This window comes from Mirounga leonina, unplaced genomic scaffold (assembly GCF_011800145.1).
Source record: "Mirounga leonina isolate KUSES-001 unplaced genomic scaffold, KU_Mleo_1.0 Mir_357, whole genome shotgun sequence".
In the NCBI taxonomy this organism is placed as follows: domain Eukaryota; kingdom Metazoa; phylum Chordata; class Mammalia; order Carnivora; family Phocidae; genus Mirounga; species Mirounga leonina.
The window spans coordinates 2,778,291-2,800,227 of record NW_023270702.1 but is presented as its reverse complement, the minus strand read 5'-3'; the positions used below and the strand labels follow the sequence as shown (position 1 = coordinate 2,800,227).

Genomic DNA, 21,937 nt, shown 5'->3' with positions numbered 1-21,937 from the left:
CAACGAGTGAATTTTTTTCATTTCATCTTTTACTTAAAAAATTACTCCTTAAAGGTAGATGTCATACTGTTAAAGCTATTTTGGATTCAAATTACAAATGAAAAATTAGTAGCCTACTGCTCCATAAGGTAAGAAATACTGTTCTTTTGCTCTGTTTTCAAAATAATTACTTCTGATTCTATACTCTCAAAGTAATAGCTTTAGTAGGCATATCACTGAAAGCCAGCTGTGAATAAACAGTTTGTCAGAGCTTCTGAATTTCAAGCTGATTATTTTTTTTAGCCGTAGACAACCTTACGTATTCATAGAGATGACTTAAACCATTGATTGTCATAATAATTACTAGATGTGTCCAGTTCTCTGTATCTTTGATGCTTTCTACAACATTTCTTACGTCACTTCTAAGGGAATAAGCCATAATGGCTTCTCCAGGTTTAAGAGAACAGTAAAGTACCTGGAAAACCAACATTTTTGAATGTATGGACACCGGACTTGAGATCATCTCCAATGAAACCTTCAAAAGAATCCAAGAATTTGCCCTTTTTCCCCATACACATTACTAGTGCCGTGTGTAGGACTGGATGCATATTAGAAGATTAAAAATTTATTTTGGTTCTTACATATTTCCTAGATCTTTTCATGCATAAAGTCAAATTTTTAATACTGAGTTTCTCAATCTATGAGAAGTATAGTCCATCTGACCTGTTAATGGTAAATTATATTAAGTGACTCTTTTCCTGGGCAAGTTTGCAATGTGATACCAGATTTTTTAAAAAGCTTGTTAGTTTGCTTTCTTGTGTGGGTGTACTCACAATTTTTTAAAAGTATGAACCACAGTTAACTAGTGGTCTCAGGGGTAGTGACACACTCACTTTTTTTTTTTTTTAATGGCTTAGTTAAAATATGCTTCAGTTACTGATCATGCTGTGTTAGTGATTTTGGAGGTAACTCAAATTAGCCGTGTTTTGTGTTGGCATTACAAAACTGTTAAATGATTGTTGATTACACTTTTAAGTGAATTTGTCTTCTATTTTATGAGGAAACCAGTACAAGTCACTGAATATTGTCTTAATAGTGACATCTGCTTAACACTTGTAATAGCTAAGGTTAATTGAGCTTAAAGGAATTGTTACCATTAAAGTCTGTGTTTAAAGACACTTTGGTCTCAGTAATTCCAGCTAACATGAAATCCACACTTTAATACTGTGTGTGAGTTCTATTTTGAACCTCTTAAAATAGCAGTTATAAAACTGGTCTATAAAGAAGACTAGTTCTCAAAGTGTGGTTCCAAGACTCCAGTAATCAGTACCATTTGGGAAGTTCTTTAAAATGGAAATTACCAGACCACACTCCAGGTTTACTGACTGAGAAAATCTGAGAAACCCAGTGCTCTGTTCTAAAAAGCCATCCAGGTGATTCTGAAATCTAGCTCTAACCCCACAGCAGCAGTCCTTGCCCTATAGCTAGTTATTGGACATCTCTTGGCTGTTTCATAGGGATAAGAGAACTTCTGTTGGATGCCCAAATACTACATTTCCACTTTATATCTGACAAATTTACAGCACTTTGAAGTGTAATGTAGGTGGTTTTACACGTTTACTTAACATACTAACATCCTACAATTAATTTGTCTAACCCAGTGACCTTCAAATTTATAACATTTAGCTTTGTGTATATATAATTCAACCAATGGCCAAGTAGTATTTAAAGAGTAACCAGGTACAAAAGTCGGCCAAGTGTTGGTTGAAAAGCTGAGCAAGGATTTGAACACTGGTCTCCTGTGGCCTAAAATGGCTTAGTAGTTTTTTGGGGGGGGGGGGGGGGTTAGTGAAAGGGTAAAATTTCATGTTTAGCGTGTTCGCAGTGTTCACTGGATTTAGCATATATTGAACATACTCAAAAGTAGCTATTAAAGCTTTCAACATCCCCAATGTAATATAAATTGTAAAGGCATTTGGAAACAAGATTTAACCTCTGCACCCCCAACGCCACAAAATGTTATGGAAGAGCTGTGCAAAAGAACTGTTTTCTAGAAAGGCTAGGAAGATGGTTTTCTTTAGGTCTCCAGTAATGAGAATTTCGCATTCTTTCCTGCTACGCTGTTTAACTCCTATTTTCTTGCCTCATTTTGGAAAATTTTTTATGAATTTTAACTCTGGCACACTATTTCTAGTAATTGCTCTTTTACATGGAATTTTAGTTAAGATCCCATTGTCAGTTATCCAAATTGTGCACTATTTCTGGATGAGATTTAAAAACTTTCAAGAGCTCTCAAAATTTTCCTGTACTGAAAATGGTTTTATGAATTCATTTTCATTGTGCATACTATTGTGTGAGCCTCTTAAATAACTCAGTACCTTGTTGGTATATTAAATTTGAATAGTGTCAAAACCAAACAACTGGAGTTTCGTGCCCTGGTTGCTTAAGAGAACATAGCTAACCATTGTCATTTGCTGACCTCCCAGCTATCTCTCCTAAACTGTATAGCTCCTTACTCATTATCCACCTGGCTACCTAAAAGCTACCCTTTTAAAAGTGTCTAAAACCTTGATTTCTACACAGATGCACACACCCCTACCTCTTTTGGGGCTCAGTAAGTGTAAACATTTCTTGAGTTGCACTGGCCCAAAGCCTAGGCATCAGCCTTGATTTCTCACACTTCCAAATTAAACAGCAATCCTCTCAGTTTTTGGGTTTTTTTCAGTTCTACTTTTCATTTTTACTCAATCTACTTATTCCCTGTATTTACTGCTGCCACCATGGTAGAAAGCTCCATCACCTCTTGGATTATTGCAATAGCCTCCTCAGTGGTCCTCCTGCTTTTTACTTTGCAGCAGTCTGTCCCACACACAACACCCAGAATAATCCTTTTAAGCCACATTACATGTCCTCACTGCAAACCTAACCGTTTCCCATCTCATTCAGAGTAAAACCAGAATTACTAAGGTGAACTACAAGCTGTAATGACTTTTCCCACCACCTCTGCTTCTTTAGCATACTCTGCTCCACCACTCCCCAGCTCCCTCAGCTCAGTCACACAGGCCTCTGATGAGACTTGAACATGCGGGACTTTCATCTTAAGATGTCTGCCCTTGTTCTTCCCTTTGCCTGGAATTATCTCAGATGCCATACGGCTCCCTCTTCCCTATAAGTGTTCAAATGTCAAACTTTAATTAGAGTGGTTTTTCTCAACTATTCCACAGGAAATACCAACAGCCCTGCCATTGTAAAGTGTGCCATGGCATATTCAATATTATCCACCTTGCATGTAATACTTGTTTCTTCTTCAACCCTATCCCAGAATGTAAGCTCTGTTAGGGATTTTGTCTGTTTTGTTCTGCTATATTCCTCAATGACTAGATGACTGCCAGGCACATTGTTAGGTGGCCAAATATTTAAAGTCTAAACGGTGGACTTTACCAAAAATATTCCTTGCTGTATTTTTAACTCCAAAAGTGCAAAAAAGGAACCCTACAATATACTATAGAAAAGTAGTTCTCCCTTACCCATAGTCTTAGTTACTCGTCAACTGTGGTCCAGGATCAGATCATCCTGTTAACCTCGTCAGGAGGTCAATAGTAGCCTAAGTATGTCACATTTACCTCACTTAATGCCATCACGCAGGCATTTTATCCTCTTATATCACAAGAAGGGTGAGCACAGTACAGCAAGATATTTTGAGAGACCACGTAACTTTTCTTATACAGTTATAACAGTATATGTTGTAATTTATTTTTGTTAATCTTACTGTACCTAATTTATAAATTAAACTTTATCATAGGTATGTATGTATAGGAAAATATATAGGATATAGAGGGTTCAGTACTTTCAGCAGTTTGAGGCATTCACTGGAGGTCTTGAAACATACCCTTCACAGATAAGGGGGACTGATGTAATGAATGGAAGCTTCTTTACTCTCTGACTACTGTAAGAAAAATAGCATCACAGTCAGTAGATGGACAGTTCAGTTTCCATTAGTATGGATGATTATGCTGACCAACTCTCCTGTAAAAAAGCAACTAAAGATCCTGAGAAAGGGGCGCCTGGGTGGCTCAGTTGTTAAGCGTCTGCCTTCGGCTCAGGTCATGATCCCAGGGTCCTGGAATCGAGTCCCACATCGGGCTCCCTGCTCGGCAGGAAGCCTGCTTCTCCCTCTCCCACTCCCCCTGCTTGTGTTCCTGCTCTCACTATGTCTCTCTCTGTCAAATAAATAAATAAAATCGTAAAAAAAAGATCCTGGGAAAAACTTTTTTTTTTTTTTAATGTGTCTATAATCAGTCAAGAAAGGAGTACTCACAAGCCAAAAACAAATTGAAGCCAGGAGCCCAAAAAGAAAGCAGAATATAACCAGAAACCCAACTTTCACCTCAAAAACACTTGAAAAACTAAGTGAACTGTAATTTTTGTGACCCTGGCGAAGCCCAGAATGCATCCAAAGAGTGGTGTCAAGTGAGAGAAGTCCCTCCCTAATACGTACAGTGAGGAGTCTGCATCTCTTGAACATTGGTGCTCTGTGGCAGGAGAATATTTTCTCAGAATCTGCAGTAATAGGCCTTTGTGAAGATTTGCAGCCCTAAATCTTACTACTTAGGTGGTCCCAGAAAACTCAAGGAAAATATCTTTTTAGAAAGTAGATTTAGGGGCGCCTGGGTGGCTCAGTCCTTAAGCGTCTGCCTTCGGCTCAGGTCATGATCTCAGGGTCCCGGGATCAAGCCCGCATCTTGCTCCCTGCGCAGCGGGAAGCCCGCTTCTCCCTCTCCCACTCCCCCTGTTTGTGTTCTCTCTCTCACTGTGTCTCTGTCAAATAAATGAATAAAACCTTAAAATATATATTTATTTATTTTTAAAAAATATTTTTTAAAAATATTTGATTTTTTTTTAAGATTTTATTCATTTATTTGACAGAGAGAGACACAGCGAGATGGAACACAAGCAGAGGGAGAGAGAGAAGCAGGCTCCCCATGGAGCAGGGAGCCTGATGCAGGGCTTGATTCCAGAACCCTAGGATCATGACCTGAGCCGAAGTCAGACACTTAATGAATGAGCCACCCAGGTGCCCCAAGAAGACTGAATTTTTAAAATAGTTCCAAATCAGAGCAGCCAGGTACTGGCAGAAGCCAAACACTCTGCAGGGACTCAGTGATAGCTCACAGGTACATATCAGAAAGAAAAAAATATATACAAAGGAATATAGCATCATGAATGGGAGCCATGTGACCTGCAAAAATTTCAGATATTAAAATTATCAGGTCATCAAAAATTGTAAAGAAAGAAGTAAAACTATATATTCACAGATGACATGATACAGAAAATCCTAAAGAATAACAATTTAAAAAATTACTAGAGCTAAAAATGGAATTCAGCATAATTGCAGGGTACAGATATCACAAAAATCAATTGGTTGTAGTTCTATAACTAGCAATGAACAATCTGAAAATGTAATTTTAAAAAAAATTCCAGGGACGCCTGGGTGGCTCAGTCGTTAAGAGTCTGCCTTTGGCTCAGGTCATGGTCTCAGCGTCCTGGGATCGAGCCCCACATCGGACTCCCTGCTAGGCAGGAAGCCTGCTTCTTCCTCTCCCACTCCCCCTGCTTGTGTTCCCTCTCTCACTGTGTCTCTCTCTGTCAAATAAATTTTAAAAATTAATTAATTTAAAAAATAAAAAAACTCCATTTAAAATAACATCAAAAAGAATAAAATAGGAATAACCAAGGAAGTGTAAAACTTGTACACTGAAAACTGCAAAACATTTCTGAAAGAAGTCCTAAATAAATGGAAAGACATCTTGTGTTTGTGGATTAGATTTATTATTGGGAAGATGGCAATGATCCTCAAAGCAATTTACATATTCAATGCAGTCCCTATCAAAATCCTAATGACTGTTTTTTCAGAAATCGATGATTTTAAAATTCATAGAGAATTGCAAAAGAGCACAAAGAACCAAACAATCTTGAAGAACAAAGTTTGAGGACTCATACTTCCTGTTTCAAAATTTACTGCAAAGTTACAGTATTTAAGAGTATGGTACTGGCATACAGATAAACATACAGACCAATGAAATAGAACTGAGAATACAAAAATAAAGCCATACACATCTGCAGTCAATTGATTTTCAACAAGGGTGCTAAGACCTTTCAGTGTGAATAGTCTCTTCAACAATTAGTTCTAAGACAACTGGATATTCACATGCAAAAAAAAAAAAAAATGAATTTGGGGCGCCTGGGTGGCTCAGTTGGTTAAGCGACTGCCTTCGGCTCAGGTCATGATCCTGGAGTCCCGGGATCGAGTCCCGCATCGGGCTCCCTGCTCGGCAGGGAGTCTGCTTCTCCCTCTCCTGCTCCCCCCTCTTGTGCTCTTTCTCTCTCTCACTCTCTCTCAAATAAATAAATAAAATCTTAAAAAAAAAAATGAATTTGGACCTCTACCTCACATCACATGCAAAAATTAACTCAAAATGGATCAAAGTCCTAAATGTAAGATCTACAGCCATAAAACTCTCAGGTGGAGTACATTTCATGACTCTGGATTTAGCAATAAATTCTTAGAAATGATACCAAAAGCAAAAGCAATGAAAGAAAAAATAGGTAAGTTGGACTTACCAAAATTATAAGCGTCTGTATGTCCAAAGACAGTATCAAAGTGAAAAGACAACCTACAGAATGGGAGAAAATATTTGCAATCATATATCTGACAAGGGTCTAGTCTGCAGAATATATCAAGAATCTTTAAAACTCAACAAAAAGACAAGTAACCCAACTTAAAAATGGGCAAAGGATTTGAATATTTCTCTGAAAAAGATCTACAAATGGCCAGCAAACATATGAAAAAGATGCTCAACACCGTTAGTTATTAGAGAAATGCAAATCAAAACTACAATAAGATACCATTTTTTATCCACTGGGATAGCTATAATTTTTTTTTAACGGAAAATAAGTGTTTGTGAGGTTTTGGACAAATTGGAACCATTTTACATTGCTGGTGGTAATGTAAGATGACGCAGCTTCTATGGAAAGCAGGTTGTCAGTTCCTTAAAAAGTTAAACACAGAATTACCACATGACCCAGCAATTCCATTCCTAGATACATACTCCAAATAATTGAAAACAAATTCAAACAAATGTTTGTACATGGATGTTCATAGCAGCATTATTCACAGTAGCCAAAGGTGGAAACAATGGTTGAATGAACAAATTGTGGTATATTCATATTATGGCATATTATTTGGCCATAAAAAGGAATGTAGTACTGATACATACTACAATGTGGATGGACCTTGAAAACACACTAAGTGAAAGAAGCCAGACAGGAAAAGTCACATATTGACTTCTGAGGAAGATGACAGAGTAGGAGGACCCTAAACACATCTTGTACCATGGATACAACTAGATAACCTCCACATCAGTGTAAATAACCAAGAAGATGACCCTAAGACTGGCAGAACAGACTCTCCACAGCTAAATGTAGAAAGGTGGCCACATCAAAGAGGGTAGAAAGGGTGGAGACACAACTGGGAGCTAAATGGACCCACAGGACTGTCTGCAGGAGGGACGGATGCCACGGAGAAAAAAGGGAGAAGAGCAGACCCCACACCAGGCACCGCAGTCATGGAGGACCCACACTGGGAAGATGAATCCCCATACCAATTGGCCTTGAAAACCTGAGGGCCAAATTTCACAAGCTCTTAAAATCAGTGAAACCTAAAATTTGGAACTTAAAAAATCAGCAGGCCAGTGGGAAAGCTGGGAGGGCGGGAGGAAACTGAGTCCCAACCCTTCAAAAGATAGCACAGCAGTCTCACAGAGATAGAACAGAGAAGCAGTTTGAAAAATGCTTGGGGTACACAGGAGGGAGATTTGTTTACTAATCTCAGAGCATGTGCTGGAGGGGCAGGGATCTTTGAGAGATTTCTCCAGGAACAGAAGAGCTGAAGGGCACCTTTTCCCTCCCTCATCCTGCCCCCATAAATACACACGCCACCTGCAGGAACCAGCATGTTGCCAACACTCAACTACCTACCTTGCCTCCACTCCAGGTCCCTTCCCCCATCAGTAGTACTGCATCTCTGGCAAATGCCTGGTCTGACTCAAGCCCACAGCAGCCCCAGACTGGCCCACCCAAAACACAAAGGCCAAACCCCGCCCAAAATAGGCAAAGAGAGCCATTGCTGATAACCGGACTGAAGGCAAAAGCAGCTCAGTCACAACAGCTGGGTGCATGCAACACTCATAGGAGACATCCCTGAAGTGAGTTTCTGGTAAACAGGGGATATTGCACTGCAGGGCACTACAGAACCTCTTCTTCATAAGGCCACTATTGTCAAGAGCAGATGACATAGCTGACTTTCCTAATACATAGAAACAGACACAGACAGACAAAATGAGGAAACAGAGGAATATGTCCCAAAAGAAAGAACAGGACAAAATCACAGCAAAAACTTAAATGAAATGGAGATAAATAATAGGCCTGATGGAGAATATATAGTAATGGTAATAAAGATATTCACTGGACTTGAGAAAAGAGTGAAGGACCTCAGGGAAACCCTTAACAAAGAGATAGAAAACATAGAAAAAAAGAATCAACCAGAGATGAAGAACTCAATAAATGAAATTTAAAATACACTAGATGGAATAAATAGTAGACTACAGGAGGAAGAAGAATGGACTAGTGACCTGAAGGAAAGTGTAATGGACAGCAATCAAGCTGAACATGAGAGAAAAAAAAAAACGAAAAGAACGTTAGGGCACTTAGCAATATCATCAAGCCTAATAACATTCATATTATAGGGATCCCAGAAGAAGAAGAGAGAGAAAAGGGGGAAGAAAATTTATTTGAAGAAATAATAGCTGAAAGCTTCCTGAATCTGGGGAAGGAAACAGGAATCCAGATCCAGGAGGCACAGAGAGCCCCCAACAAAATCAACCCAAGGAGGTCCACATCAAAACACATAGTAAATAAATGGCAAAAAAGTAATGATAGAGAATTTTATTTTATTTTTTGAGAGAATTTTAAAATCAGCAAGAGAAAAGAAAATAGTTACATTCAAGGGAAACCCTATGACTACCAGCGGATTTTTCAGCAGAATTTTGCAGGCCAGAAGAGAGTGAAATACAAAGGATTATAAGAGAATATTATGAAAAATTATATGCCAACAAACTGGACAACCTAGAAGAAATGGATAATTCCTAGAAACATATAATCTGCCAAAACTGAAGCAGGAAGAAATAGAAAATTTGAACAGACCAGTTACCAGCAATGAAACTGAACCAGTAATTGAAAAACTTCTAACATTGAAAGTACAGGACCAGATGGCTTCACAGGGGAATTCTACCAAACACTGAAAAAAGAGTTAATATCTATTTTTCTCAAATTATTCCAAAAAGTAGAAGAGGAAAGAAAGCAACCAAATTCATCTATGAGGCCAGCATTGCCCTGATACCAAAATCAGATGAAGACACTACAGAAAAAGAGAACCATAGGCCAATATCTCTGATAAACATAGATGCAAAAATCATCAACAAAATATTAGCAAACCAAATCCAATAATCATTTTAAAAAATCATTCACCACAATCAAGTGGGATTTATTCCTGGGATGCAAGAGTGGTTCAATATTTGCAAATCAGCCAATGTTCCTATATGGCCTACACACAGCTTCCTGTGTCCTGGAGTGTCATACACCAGAACCCACTTCTACAAGCCTCTGCACAGCCTGTGTGCATCCCACCTGTAGTCCGGGGATCCACATAGAGCTGCCACTCCCGCAAGTAAAGTAGGTTACCTGCAAAGAAACAATAAGTAGATCGACTCAGGAGCAAAAATGAAAGACTTCTCAATAAATCTTGGAAACAGAAGATAGTGGAATATTATCTTCAATGCACTGAGGAAAAATAACTATCACCCTAGAATACTACACCAAGAAAAAGATCTATCAAGAATAAGGATGAATGACATGGATAAATGTGAAGAACATTACACTGAACAATAGAAGTAAAAAAAACATAGTGTGCGATTCCATTTGCATGACATTCAAGGAGAGACAAAATTAAACTATGGTGATAGAAATCAGAAAAGTGGTTACCTGGGAAGGGGTGAGGAGCAGAGATGGTCAGAAGGAAGCACAAGGAAACTTTCTAGGATTAAATGTCCTGTTTCTTAATGGGGGTAGTGATTACACAAGTACATACATTTGCCAAACTCAACTGAACTGCACACTGTGATGGTTGATTTTTTTGCGTCAACTTGACTAGGACACAAGATGCCCAGATAACTGGTTAAACATTATTTCTGGGTGTGTCTGTGAAGATGTTTCCAGAAGAGATTAGCATTTGAATCAGTAGGCTAAGTAAATCAGATTGTCCTCCCTGATGTGACTCAGCATCATCTAAACCACTGAGGGCCTAAATAGAACAAAAAGGCATTGGAAGGGAAAATTTGCTCTCTGCCTGACTACTTAAAGTAAGACATGGGTGGGTGTTCTTCTTCCAAGGCTGTTTGAAATACAAATATCCTTTACAAGATAGTCCAGAACAAAAGTATCCAGTGCCTCTGCTCACAAGATGTTCAAAAATATGAGATCCATGGAGAATTGTCCCCCGATATTTCAGAACAAATTGGTATGTGAATCTTTTTCACTGTAAAAGTTATGATATTGAATACAGATCAAAAGTTAGGATTCAAATTGAGATGTACTGTAAGCACAAAATTCACAATAGATTTGGAAACCTTACATGAAAAAAAGAAGGTAAAATATCTCACTAATAATTATATTCAACATGTTAAAATAATATTTTGTATATATTGGTTTAGATAAAATGTATTAAAACTAATTTCACCTGTTTCCTTTTACTTTTTTTTTTTTTTAAAGGGATCTCTACCCCCCCTGTGGGGCTGGAACTCATGACCCCAAGATCAAGAGTCATGCTCTCCTGAGCCATGCTTTTTTTAAAATGTGATTTTTAAAATGTGATTACTAGATATTGTAAAATTACTTATGAGTCATACATTATATTTCTATTGAACAGCTCTGGATGTCTAATTTTTATTGGACGGCCTAGAATGATCAAGGAAGCTAATGAATAGAAATTGAGAGAGAAGATTGTCTTTGTTGGAGTTCCCTAGCAAACAGAGATGGAGGCAAAGTTTTTTTTTTTTTTAATTTTTATTTATTTATTTGAGAGAGAGAGAATGAGAGAGAGCACATGAGAGAGGGGAGGGTCAGAGGGAGAAGCAGACTCCCTGCCGAGCAGGGAGCCCCATGTGGGACTCGATCCAGGGACTCCAGGATCATGACCTGAGCCGAAGGCAGTCGCTTAACCAACTGAGCCACCCAGGCGCCCGATGGAGGCAAAGTTTAATGTTAATGTTTTCTTTGGGAGGTACAATCCCAAAATAGTGAGAGTGTAGGAAAAGGGAAATGAGTCAGAGAAAGTAGGAAAGCACCTCTGGGCAGTTGCTGGGAATGTCTGATTCTAGCTTCTGTGGCATGGTGCCTCCTCTGAGATTTAAAGTGATGACAGGAGCCAGAATAACCATGGGACTGATTTAGGCCTGGGTCCTGGGGCTACTGAGGCTCATGGAGGTTGCATGCTGGGTTGTTTTGATTCTACTGGGTTACGGTCATTGTAATTTCCCAATGACAGTTAACACTGGGCATGGAAGTGGTAAGAGATGTTCCACTGACTTCCCCAACGTTCCGAACATAATCCTCCCTGCATTCATTAGGCTGTAGCAACTCTAGCTTCACCTGGTAATCAGAATTCATTACCCCAACCAGTACATTAACTCTACGGTTTGTTTGGTTTTTTACCTGTTTGTCCAGTAGTAAGAGGAACCCAAAGTGACTCCAAAATATTAGTCACAACTTCCAACTGGGTGGAACCCTGTACCTTTCTCACCCCTGGAATCAAGACTTCTGACCTAACAGAGTCAACAGTTTCAGGAATAGGAAACACAAATTCCATTAGTGAGTCACTGATAATGATGATGAGAGAGGCAACAGCTACTTCTACGTCTTGGTTCTTATAGCTGAGTGTTCTAATTCTGGGAGACACGGCACGATATATTGGCGAGAGACCAGTGTATATACCGCATTCTGAAGGAAAGGGCTCCAACCTCACAAGATACTGTCCTCTAGCTGACACCTAAGCTGAAATTTCCACTGTTTTGCTGTTTGTTTTGTTTTATTCTGGATGGCTGCTCCTGGGTGACAGGGTACTTGGTAAAATCAGTGATTCTTAAGTTCATGAGCCCATCTTCACATTTCCTTTGACATTGAGTGGGTCTATTTTCTTTCTTTTTTTTTTTTTTTAAGATTTTATTTATTTATTTATTTGAGACAGAGAGAACGAGAGAGAGGGAGCACATGAGAGGGGGGAGGGTCAGAGGGAGAAGCAGACTCCCCGCCGAGCAGGGAGCCCGATGCAGGACTCGATCCAGGGACTCCAGGATCATGACCTGAGCCGAAGGCAGTCGCTTAACCAACTGAGCCACCCAGGCGCCCCTATTTAAAGATTTTTATTTATTTAAGAGAGAAAGAGTGAGAGAGAGAGATTACGAGCAGGGGGGAAGGGTCAGGGAGAAGCAGACTCCCTGCTGAGCTGGGAGCCCGATGCGGGACTCGATCCCGGGACTCCAGGATCATGACCTGAGCCGAAGGCAGTCGCTCAACCAACTGAGCCACCCAGGCGCCCAAGTGGGTCTATTTTCTAAGGCAATGTCATAGGGATACCATTTCAAAAGAAAAAATTCTATAACTTTAGGATGGTGCTATGGAGACACTGCAGTCAGGGAAGGCAGAACATTTTCAGAATATGTATTAATTCCAGTAAATCACTTTGATGGGTCCAACAAGGAGGAAAGGGTTGAGTGTAATCAATCTGCCAACAGGTGGCTGGCTGGTACCATTATCTAGAACTCAGCATCAGTCTCTGCTTCTGGCTGGTTGGTAAGTAAGATCATCTTTGGTGAGAGAAAACCCATGTTGTTGGGTCTGTGCTTGGCTTTCATCTTTGCTCCTATGATCACTTTCTTCATGTGCTCAATGTCAAGTATTGGAGTGGTACACACAGAGACTGGCTAAAATCCATAGAACTGGGCTCTCTGTGAACTTGATTTTCAAGACCCTCCTCTGTGGTACATGTTCTCTTGTGAGCATTAATGTGAGAAACAACAAAACTGTGTGTGTTGTGCCCATGCCTATTGTGTCCATCCACATATTATCTACCCAGACCTCCATGTCACCTATTTTCCACCCTCATTTCTTTTAAGGTTCCCTTTTTTTTAAGATCTATTTATTTATTTTAGAGAGAGAGAGAGAGAGAGCACAAGCCGGGGGAGGGGCAAAAGGAGAGGGAGAGAAGCAGACTCACTGCTGAGCGTGGAGCCCAACATGGGGCTCGACCTTGTGACCCCGAGGTCATGACCTGAGCTGAAATCAAGAGTTGGAAACTCAACCAACTGAGCCACCCAGGCACTCCTCTTCTAAGGCCCTTTTAAGGCCCCAACCAAACATTTCGGCTCTGCTCAAATGTTCAATATATAACTGTAGCTCAGGCTACCTCTCCTTTCACATGAAGTGAAAAATCAAACACAGGTCTCACAACTCTGTGTGATGAGAAGATTTCCTTTCACCAATGTCAGGCAGGTCCATTCCTGAATGGGGCTGTAATGTGGCTGGCAGCTATCCTTTTATGGCTAGTTCCAATATACATTGCACCAACCTACATGTGAATCAGGCCTCTGTTAGTTGGTCATAAGGAACTCCCCTTGAGGTCATCAGTGCAGCAGAGATAAGTGACATGGAAGGCTAGACCACTTATTCATGTAGTTTACTTGAGTCCTTTGGGCTTTGCTTGAGTTTGAATATATCACTTCCTACATACAATGGGACATTGATGCTTCTGCCCAGCTTTATGACTTGGTTGATTTGATAATCCTCAGTTCAGGCTGCATAGCCCTTTAATGTACCATGGTCAGCAGTTTGGTCTTTGCTAAGACCCAGTAGCATACTAGGACATATTTTTCAGAGTAGGATCTTTATGGTGAAGTACATAGCTTTGTTCCAGAATATAAGGATCTACAACAAGACTCTTCTATTGGAGTTTGCCCCAAACTCTCTATATCCTCCATGGATAAATCTCCAGGACTATCAGATTTGTTGGATCGCATGATGTAAGTGTAATTTTTCAGGCCTGACCATAGGCAATTACAAGGCTTTACCTGACAGGCCTCATGGGAAAAAATCATCCCCTCATACCAGACTTGGTATACAGCCAAGTATTACAATCTCTAAAGGGAGTTGCTATGAAGAACTGATGTCCCTCTGGCTGTTCATTCTCTTCACATATTTACATTCCCAGTCCCTGTAACTTCATTCCTAGGTCTCTTTATCTGAGGTCTTGGGAAAATGTCCTGTTCAGCTGACTCTGCTGGTATCTCCTTATTGGGCAGGACAAGTGGGAAACCTTAAACACATTTATCCCTACTTAGACTCAGTACCCAGTAATTTTCTACTCCTAGCCCTTCCTCTCCTCTCTCCCCCTAGGGTCCATAAAGCAGCCAGAGCCTTTTGTTCAGGGTTCCCTCAACAGTGAGACAACGCCCACATCTCTGCTGATCCACCTGACCCTCAATTGGTATGCCATTTCATGGGGGAAATGATGCAGGGGGGAGTTGCATCTTCTCTGTTTTAGCCTTTTGTTCATACTATCACAGTAAATGTTTAAAGGCTTCACTGTTACTTTCATTTTGGCTCCTTATTGGTTTGATTGGTTGTTCCAACACTTGGCAGCTCGTCTCTCCCAAATCAGTTGAGCTCCTGATAGGATAGTGTTCAATTTTGTTTGCCTTCTTCAATATTGTCTTAGTTATTCTGGGCCTTTTGCCTCTTCCTATAAACTTGAGAATCAGTCTGTCAAAATCCACAAAATAACTAGCTGGGATTTTAATTGGGATTCCATTGAATCTATAAATCATGTTGGGAAGAACTGACTTCTTGACAATATTGAGTCTTCCTATCTGTGAACATAGAGTTATCTCTCCACTTATTTAGTTCTTCTTTGATTGCTTTCATCAGAGTTTTGTAGGTTTACATATAGATCTTATACATTTTTGTTAATTTATATTGAATGCTTCATTTTTGCGGTGCTAATGTAAGTAGTGTTGCATTTATTATTTCAAATTCTAATTTTTCATTGCTGATATGTAGGAAAATAATAGACTTTTGTATATTAGCCTTGTATCCTGCAGCTTTGCTATAAATTGCATACTCATCCCAGAGGTTTTTGTTGTTGTTCTTTCAGATTTTCTACATACACAATCATATCATCTGTAAACAAAGATAGTTTTATATCTTCCCTCACAATCTGTACACTATTTACTTCCTTTACTTACTGAATTAGCATATGAATTATTGTTTTTAAACTTTTTTTTAGTGGTTGCCCTAGAGTTTGCAATATACCTTTTACAACTCCACTGTCAAAGTCCACACTCAAAACACAGCATACTGCTTCATGGGTAGTGCAAGTGCTTTATAATAACAAAGTATTCCTAGTTCCTCCCTCCCAGTCCCTTGTGTCATTACAGGCAATCATTTTACTTATATTCAAGCTATAATCATCAAATACATTGTCACTGTTATTACTTTGAACACTGTTATCTATTAGATCAATTAAGAACAGGAAAAATAAAAGTTTTAATTTTATCTTCACTTATTCCTTCTCTAATGCTCTTCATTTCTTTATGTAGATATAAGTTTTTGAACCTATATCATTTGCTTTCTCTCTGATGAACTTCTTTTTACATTTCTTGCAAGGCAGGTATATTGACAACATACTCCCTCATTTTCTGTTTGTCTAAGAAAATCTTTATTTCTCCTTCACTTCTGAAGGATAATTTAACAGGATACAGGATTCTAGTTTGGTGATGCTTTTTTTTTTTTTTTCCTCATTTCACTCTACTGTCTTCTTGCTTGCATGGTTTCTGAAGGGAAATTAGATGTAATCTTATTTTTATTCCTCCAAATGTAGGGTTTTTTTCCCCCGCTTGCTCTTTCAAGATTTTTTCTTTATCTTTGGTTTTCTAAAGTTTGAATATGATATGCCTAGTTGTATTTCTTTGGGTGTTGTTGTTGTTTTGTTTTGTTTTTGTCATTTATTCCGATTGGTGTTCTCGGAGTTTCCTGGACCTATGATTTGTCCTCTGATATTAATTTGGGGCAGATTCTCGGTCATTATTGCTTCAAATATTGCTTCTGTTCCTTTCTCTTTTTCCTCTCCTCCTCATATTCACATTGTTTGTTTCACCTTTTTAAGTTCTTCCACAGTCCTTGAATATTCTATTCCATTTTCTCCCCCAGTCTTTTTTCTTCACTTTTTGATTTGGGAAGTTTCTGTTGACATATCCTAAAGTTCAGCGATTTTCTCCACTGCCATCTCTAGTTAATTAATGAGCCCATCAAAGACATTCTTCATTTTTCTCCATGTTTTTAGTTTCTAGTATTTCTTTGTGAGTCTTCCTTAGAATTTTTTCTTAGACTCCCTGTGCTTACATTCCCCATTTGTTCTATCATGCTATTTATCCATTAAAACCCTTAGCATATTAATCATAGTTAGTTATTTTAAATTCCTGGCCTGTTAATCCTATATCCCTGCCATATCTGAGTCTGGTTCTAGTACTTGCTCTGCCTCTTTAAATTGTGTTTTTTGCATTGTAATTTTTTGTTGAAAGCCATACATGGTGTTCTGGGTGAAAGGAACTGTGGTAAATAGGCCTTTGGTGATATGATGGGAGGATGTGGGGAGAGGAGAAGCTTTTTTTTTTTTTAAGATTTTATTTATTTATTTTAGAGAGGAGGGAGGAGCAGAGGGAGAGAGACAAGCAGACTCCACACTGAGTGCAGATCCCATTGTGGGGCTCAATTCCATGACCCTGGGCTGAAATCAAGAATCGGACACTTAACTGACTGAGCCACCCAGGTGCCCCAAGAGAGGGGAAACTTTCTATAGTCCTATGATTAGGCTTAGGTTTTTAGTGAGCTTGTGCCCTGAGCTATGAACTTCATAAGAGCTTCTCATTTTTTTTTCACCTCCTTAGTGGGCAGGATAGCTAGAGAGGGCTGGAGTTGGTATTTCCCTTCTTCTAGGTTGGTTAGACCCTGATACAACCCCAAAGGTTTAGTTAGGCTTTGGTTAAATAGTTTCTCTTGATGACAGGTCCTGTTAAGAACAGAATCGTCTGATGTATTTCAAAATGGTTCCTTTTCCCCTCCCCCTGCTGAAGTATCAGGGAATTGTTCTCTAATCTTCAGTGTGAGAACTTGGTTAAGCTCCATAAAGCAGAACTCACAAAAGCATGGGTAACCCCCTAAGACTGGGCCCTGATAAGAGTTCTTAACTCTCAACTTCCAGCAATTCACCATTTATAGTTTAGGTTTTCCTACCCTAGTACCTGTTCCTGAGGTGCTTTCTGCTCATGGGTTTCTGCTTTGGTAAGCTGTGATTCTCTGTATCCACCTATCTCTCCAGTTTTGGGGGTAGTGGTTTGCTGTCACCTGAATTCTCTGATGGATCTAAGAAGAGTTAGTGATTTTCAGTTCAGCTTTTTACTTATTTTTAGGATGCAGTGATGACTTCCAAGATCTTTACATGACTAGTCACAGGAAGTCTTATTTCTTTGACCCATGGAATTTCTAGAAATATATATTTTAATAGACTATTTTTAGAGCAATTTTAAGTTAACAGCATAATTGAATGAAAAATACAGAGATTTCCCATACATTCCCTGCTCCCATACATACACAGCCTTCCCCGTTATCATATCCCCCACTACAATTGTATATTTGTTACCACTGATGAACCTACGTTATCACTCAAAGTCTATAGTTGACATTGCACTTCACTCACGGTGTTGTACATTCTATGGGTTTTGACAAAAGTATAGCGATATATATCCACTATTATGGTTATTCAGAGTAGTTTCACTGCCCTAAAAGTCCTCCGTGCTCCATATATTCATCCCTCCCTAACCCCTGGCATCTTTTTACTTCTCATCTTTTTTACTGTCTCCATAGTTTTACTTTTTCCAGAGTGTCATATAGTTGGAGTCATATTTTATATAGCCTTTTCAGATTGGCTTCTTCTACTTTGTAATATGCATTTAAGTTTCCTCCCTGTTTTTCACAGCTTGATAGTTCATTTCTTTTTTTTGTTTTGTTTTTAGTTTTTTTGTTTTGTTTTGCAAGATTAATTTATTAGTTTTGAAATGCAATCAAAATAACAAACACCATTTTTGTGTCAAAATTTTATATATAATACATAGTAATGCACTGTTATATGATATCTTTATTGGTCATAAGATTTTTTTGACTCACTTTTCTTCAAATTTATTTTCTTTTTTTAATGTTCAGTTAGCCAACATATAGACGGCCTATTTTTTTTTTAAAGATTTTATTTATTTATTTGACAGAGAGAGACACAGTGAGAGAGGGAACACAGGCAGGGGGAGTGGGAGAGGGAGAAGCAGGCTTCCCGCAGAGCAGGGAGCCCGATGAGGGGCTTGATCCCAGGACCCCGGGATCATGACCTGAGCTGAAGGCAGAGGCTTAACGACTGAGCCACCCAGGTGCCCCAGCACATCATTCGTTTTTGATGTAGTGTTCAATGATTCATTAGTTACATATAACACCCAGTGCTCATAGTTCATTTCTTTTTAGCACTGAATAATATTCCATTGTTCAGACATACCACAGTTTATTTATCCATTCACCAACTGAAGGACATCTTGGTTGCTTCCAGGTTTTAACAGTTACAAATAAAACTACTATAGACATCCACATGCATTTAAAAAAAAATTTTTTTTACAGAGAAAGCAAGCATGCATGCATGCATGCATGCACACACGAGTTGGGGGGAGGGGCAGAGGGAGCGAGAATCTTAAGCAGGCTCCATGCCCAGCCTTGATCTCACTGAGATCATGACCTGAGCTGAAATCAAGAGTCAGATGCTTAACTGACTGAGTCACCCATATGCCCCCGCATATTTTTGTATGGACATAAGTTTTCAACTCCTTTGGGTAAATATCAAGCATTGTGATTGCTGGATCATAAGGTAAGTGCATATTTAATTCTGTAACAAACCACCAAAGTATCTTCCAAAGTGGTTTTACCATTCTGTATTCACATCAACAATGAATGAGAGTTCCTGTTTCTCCACATCCTTGTCAACGTTTGGTGTTGTCAGTGTTTTGGATTTTGGTCATTCTAATAGGTGTGTAGGGGTATCTCATTGTTGTTTTAATTTGCATTTCCTTGATGATATATGATGTGGAACATCTTTTCATATGTTTATTTGCCATCTGTATATCTTCTTAGGTAACTTGTCTGCTAAGGTCTCTGGTCCATTTTTTAGCCAGGTTATTTGTGAACTTACTGTTGAGTTTAAGAGTTCTTTGTATAACTTTCTAGGGAGATACTTCTGGCCTACTATCCCTAGCTTTGGGGATTAAGCAGACACTCTGAGTCATTTTTCTTCCCCTCATTATAATTTATGTAATTATCTCATGGGATTGGAACATCTTTGGCCTTGGTATACCTTGGTGTTCTAATCTAATGAGTTTATCAACTTCATATATTTAGAGATGATGGAAGCATTGCCATGTGAGCCAAAAAGCCCTCACTGGTCTTCTGTAGCAGGATGCTGACCCTGTATATCATTTAACTTCTATAAGCCTTGTCTTTTTAAACCAGGAAACTATCATTTGATCTAAACAATTTGAATTTTAGAAAGCATCAAATGAGATGATAAAATAGAATCCATTTATACAGTGTAAGGACTTGTGACTATTTTTTAAAATTGTGTTTCATATTGTGGCCTTAAGTTACTTAAGTTAACAATTTTTATGGCTAAAAATAAGATTTATTCTTCCTGGAAATAATGGACAAAAAATTATCCTATAACAAAATGAAAATTCATCATATTACCTGTGCCAATCCAAACTTTAGGCAGAATACTTATTAGGGGTTTGATTTTCTCAAAGCTCTCTGATTTCAAGGTGAAGCAATCCAAGTCACGCCATGTTTGTGTCCTGGAATGAAAAGAGAAATGGTAAGTGTGTATTCTTATTTTTTTCTTAAAATAGATTCCTTAAACTATTTTTTTCTTTTTTAAAGATTTTATTTATTTATTTATTTATTTATTTATTTATTTATTTATTTATTTAAGAGAGAGTGAGCGCATGCACCCAGCAGGGGCGGGGTGGGGGGTTGGGGAGAGGGAGAAGCAGGCTTCCCGCTGAGCAGAGAAGCCTGATTTGGGGCTTGAGCCCAGAACCTGAGATCATGACCTGAGCTGAAGGCAGACACTTAACTGACTGAGCCACTCAGGCACCACATTAAACTATTTCCTAACAGAACAACAGAATATACTGAAACATATTTGCTGGGATGAGTTTTCCTTTGACCTGGCTTAATGGAATCTCTGAGATTTATGAAAAAATTCCTTTACTACTCTTGCTGTTATGTCTTGTTTTAAACAGTTTTAAACAGACCAGGGCTGACTATTTAATGCACTGAGTTATGGCATATTATTTTAATTGAGAGCTTTGTTCCTATCAAAAGAACGCCGCTGAAGTGAGGAAGGCTTTGAGCCAGCCAGAGCCTTCTCAATATCAATAGGCTCTACTACAAGGAGACTAAGCCAGAATTGGAGAATTTTGGTCCTGCCTGCCACTGTATGACAGGCAAGTCACCTGACCGCTTTGGACTCTGTTCCCTCAGCTGTAAAACCAGAGGCTTGGAGTAGATAATCCATAATATCCCTAAAGCCAAGATGCTAGGCTTATGAAAAATAATGACTCTGTAAAAGTAAAATACTGCCCTGTGTCTACAGATTCAGGCAATTCCAGGGTCATTATAAATAGCCAAAATGAAGCTCAGATTTGATGAAGGGAGAACTCTTTAAAGGCTTCCTCCTAAATATGGAAACAAGGGAGATAACATCGGCACAGGAATAAATCTATTTTATGTAATGTAAAATTCCGTGTCACCTTCCTAGGATCACTGTTACATCCTATTGCAAAATGGGACTTAAGTAGACCACGTGACAATGAAACCTGAAATAAGCCTGTGCTATTCCTTGGGTACCCCTGCGTTGTTAGGAACAGCTATACATGTTAATTCATTTTATGCTTATAACAACCTGAAAAAAGTGTACTGTCTACATTTGTGAGTTCAGAAACTTTCCAGTTCAAGTCTCACTCACACTCACTGCGCGGCAGAGGATTTTAAATTTGCGAGCGCATTTAGGGCAAATTTCTGAACCTCAGGAAGCCTCCTCTGTGAGGCTTTTTAAAAACAGAGGGTCGTAGTCCACTAACAGTAACTAACTGTTTATCTCTGGGCCAGGCCCCACGCTGCACGCTGTGCACGGATTTTCTCAGCCCTCAAAATGACTCTACGAATGAGGTAATTTTTAGTCACTGTCTACTCTTTGAAGGGTGGGAGTACGCTCTGAGACCACCTGTGGAGCTGCGGGAGGTGAGCGTTACTGCCGCCAGGCAGGCCCTTGCAGTGTGGATGAGGGTCTGGGGAAATTTGGGGGAGTTGAGGCGGCGAGTGTCTCGGGTTTCCCTTCTCTGAAGCCGTCAGGAGCCTCTCTCTCTAGCAGTGTCTCGTCATCCTATTGTCTGTCCTTGAGCTCCCCGAGGCTTGGCGCGCCACTTTGTGCCCAGGGATCTGTGGGTCCCAATTACCCTGCACGGTTCTCGCCTCCTGTTCAGACATCGGAGCAGCAGGAACAGGCGCTGAGAATTGCCCAGACTGCAGAGGTACCAGCCCGGGACCAGATTCTGCCCAGCCACCGGAGCTCGGCGCGCACCGCCAGCCCGCGCAGCCTCGGGGGCCAGGGCGGTCCCAGCCGCTCAGCTGACCTGGGGGCGGGGCCCGG

General features: G+C 39.5%; 1 long non-coding RNA gene across 2 annotated transcripts; it reads right to left on the bottom strand.

The window, feature by feature from the left end:
* Nucleotides 1–6,600: 6,600 nt before the first annotated feature.
* On the bottom strand, nt 6,601–21,835 carry LOC118027050. Of its 2 annotated transcripts, none has more exons than XR_004683738.1 (3): nt 21,744–21,835; nt 19,975–20,078; nt 6,601–6,653 (listed from the first exon to the last, which is right to left on the bottom strand). It is a non-coding gene; the product is annotated as an uncharacterized LOC118027050 (long non-coding RNA). The 2 variants fall into 2 exon arrangements; XR_004683739.1 differs by lacking the exon at nt 6,601–6,653 and adding an exon at nt 9,728–9,777.
* Between the last annotated feature and the right edge of the window lie 102 nt (nt 21,836–21,937).